General features: G+C 53.7%; 1 pseudogene; it reads right to left on the reverse strand.

Annotated features, from left to right (window-relative positions):
• Positions 1 to 1,003: 1,003 nt before the first annotated feature.
• Positions 1,004 to 2,520, reverse strand: LOC148981384 (uncharacterized; annotated as a pseudogene).
• Positions 2,521 to 3,497: the final 977 nt, after the last annotated feature.

Here is a 3,497-nt window from a genome sequence, read left to right on the forward strand (position 1 = left end):
AAAAAAAAAGAGAGAGACCGTTTATGGAAAGTGTGTGAAACATTGTGTTTTATGGGATAATGATAATATCTTTACTGACACTATTGTAAAATTATTCTTTTATATCTTTATGGTGGGATTAAATGGGTTAATCAACAGTTTAAACATTCCCCGAAGTCATTTGGAAATTTTATGGTTTTAAATTTTAAATAGACTTTAAATCATTCAACCGCTATAGATATCACAGCCGCTCTGGCACTCTCCTGATTTGCCTGCCAAAACGGCGGAGTTTAGATTGCGTGACGTCAGCTGCCGGAGCTCTATACTATGGGATTTTGGCCAGACGGCTTGCGAGCGTGTACACGTTAGTTCACCGTTCAGTTTGCTTAGCGATCGCCAAAAAGTGCACAAATCACACCCGATAGCTGGAGTGAGTTGCCGGGGGGGAAAGACGAGATCGCTGCCGGCCCCCTGGGTGCTGGCGGAGTGGCTGCCTTCCGTGAGGGAACGGAGGAGTCACCGCCGTTCGCCATTGGGCCGGAGTGTGCTACCGACCGTCATGATGGGGAGGAGCAGGGAACAGGGGACTCCTGCCGACTGCCTGAACCTGGAGGAGTAATGCCGTCCACCAGGACCTCAGGGCCATGGGAGAACAGCGTGAGGACAACAATCCTTTCCAACAGCAGTCACTGAATCTGTGCTACTGATGGATTTACATAAATTATATAGTCTTTTCTGCAGAACATTATTTCCTCTTGTTCACAGGAAGACCTTAAATATTTAGCTAGAGCATTCAATTCTGAGTAATAATGCCTATCTCTGAAATATTGTTCCCTTTCATAGTCGCTCCGAGTTACGTCGGATGACGGAGAATGGGGGGTTTCGCATAGAAAGCCAATCCTCTTCGAGTATTAAAAAACGAGCCAATGGCAAAGAAATGCCATGGGTCTGCGGAATTTGCATAGCGTATCTCCACCTCACCCCGTGAGTATAAAAGGAGGAAGTGGACGCAAACACAGTATGTTTTCGCATCGGAGCCAAGAGCATATCTTCACTCCACAAGCCACAAGACCTGAGTTTACAAGTGACTCACCTCTTCGAGACGAGCGGCTCTCCAGTGTTGGTGTGACGGCGGTACCCAGCGAGTCTTCACTTTGCCTGCGGTCTGTGTTGCGGTCTGCTGGACTCGTTGTTTTCTCCCTGGTCGCCTCAGCGCTGTAGAGCTTCCTCTCCTAAAAGAGTGCACGGTGGGCGTCTTTTTAAAGATGTCTCGCCCGTGTTTTTCTGGTTGCGGTTGATATCTGTCATCTTCTGATGGGCACGAGTGTTGTTTTGTGTGTCTGGGCTTTAAGCATGCAAAAGCAGCACTCGTGGATGTCTCATGTTCTTTTTGTGGGAAAATGACCATCGCTACACTGAGATCGAGACTCAATGATCTGAAAGTGAGAGTCCCCGTATCCACCACCCGTATCCACGTCCCCGTATCCTCCACCACCTGTTCCTCTAACAGGGCTAGTAATTCGGCTGGGGGACCGGGTGATCTGAGGGTTACGGTGTGGAGTGATCCGATGACACGTCCTCGGACCACGCCCCCCTCTCCAGTGTTGCAACCCGCGAGTGCCGCAGTGATTCAGGCGGGGCTTTCTAAGGAGGTCCCACGTGATTCATTCGGTGCTCCAGAGGAGGACGCAATGTCTATCGCGGCATTACAAGATGAGCCTGAGTCATTGGGAAGTGATGATGTGGCTGCGTTGCCTCCCTCGGGAGTCTCAGCGTTGCCCGTATCGGATCCCGAAATGACTGCTATGCTGTCTCGGGCAGCCGCGAGCATCGGGCTAGAGTGGAACCCTCCGCCCTGTCCCGCTCGCTCGCGGTTGGACGATAGGTTTTTGGGTGCGGCTGCCGCTGCAAAGCCTCAGCCAACCCCAATTCCTTTCTTCCCGGAACTGCATGAGGAGTTGGCGAAGTCATGGAAGGCTCCTTTGACCTCCCGTGAACGTTCGTTGACTTTCTCCGCCTTTCCCCCCCTCGACGGTGCAGTTGCCCATGGGTACACTGGGGTCCCTGCGGTGGAGCGCTCTGTTGCGATGTAACTGTGTCCGCAGAGCCTCTCGTGGTGATCCAAAGAACCCGTCCAAGGCCTGTAGGTTCTCGTCAGCTATGGTGGTGAGGTCTTATAGAGCTGCAGGACAGGCGGCTGCGGCCATGCATGCGATGAGCACCTTGCAGGTCTACCAGGCCCAGCTGCTCAGAGACATGCACGAGGGCGGGACTGATCCAGGGACGTTTGACGAACAGTGTGCTGCCACTGACCTCCCTCTCCAGGCGACGAAAGTGGCCGCACGCTCCCTGGGTCAGGTGATGGCCACTAACGTGGTCCAGGAACGTCACCTCTGGCTGAACCTGGCTGATATGCGGGACGCTGAGCGGACTCGTCTGCTTGATGCCCCCATATCCCAGGCTGGCCTTTTTGGCGGTGCGGTTGAGGACTTTGCCCAGCAGTTCTCGACCGCCCAGAAGCAGTCTGAGGCGATTAAACATATTGTATGCCACTATATATCGCTATGCCACCCTCGCCTGTGCCGATCTCTCCGCTCCCCCTCCGGGGGACGCTTGTGGCTCGGATGATTCCACTGGATCAGTTTTTGGGGGCTTGGTTAGAGCTCCCCAATCTGTCCCGTTGGGTCGCCCGAACTATCAGGCTCGGCTATGCGATTCAGTTTGCACGGTCTCCTCCCCACTTCAGGGGAGTCCGCTTTACGGTGGTCGGTGACAATGAGATCATGAGAGCGGAGGTTGCCACCCTGCGAAGGGTGCAATCGAGGCAGTCCCTCCAGCCGAGATGAAGTCAGGGTTTTACAGCCCCTACTTCATTGTTCCCAAGAAAACCGGTTGGTTACGACCGATCCTGGACCTGCGCGTTTTGAGCCGCACCCTTCACCGGCTGCCGTTCAAGATGCTCACGGCCAAACGCATTTTCGAATGTGTTCGGCCCCAGGATTGGTTTGCAGCGATAGACCTGAAGGACGCCTACTTTCTCCATTTTACCTCGACACAGACCGTTTCTTCGGTTTGCTTTCGAGGGGCAGGCATATCAGTACGCGGCTCTCCCATTCGGGTTGGCTCTGTCTCCTCGCGTCTTTACGAAGATTGTTGAGGCGGCCCTTTTTCCCCTTCGCGAACAAGGGGTTCGCGTCCTAACTTATCTCGATGACTGGCTAATCCTAGCACACTCTCGAAACCAGGTCTGCGAACACAGAGACCTTGTGTTCCGGCACCTAGCCCGTCTGGGCCTTCGGGTCAACTGGGAGAAGAGCAAACTTTGCCCCGTGCAGAGGATCTCTTTTCTCGGTATGGAGATAGACTCGGTCGCCATGTCCGCGCAGCTTACGAGCTTGTCTTCGACAGTTCGAGGGTAAGAGTGCGGTCCCACTGAAACTTTTTCAGAGGCTCCTGGGGCATATGGCATCCGCAGCCGTGGCAACGCCACTCGGATTGCTTCATATGAGACCGCTTCA

Source organism: Pimephales promelas, chromosome 5, assembly GCF_988280905.1.
Source record: "Pimephales promelas chromosome 5, fPimPro1.hap1.1, whole genome shotgun sequence".
NCBI lineage: Eukaryota > Metazoa > Chordata > Actinopteri > Cypriniformes > Leuciscidae > Pimephales > Pimephales promelas.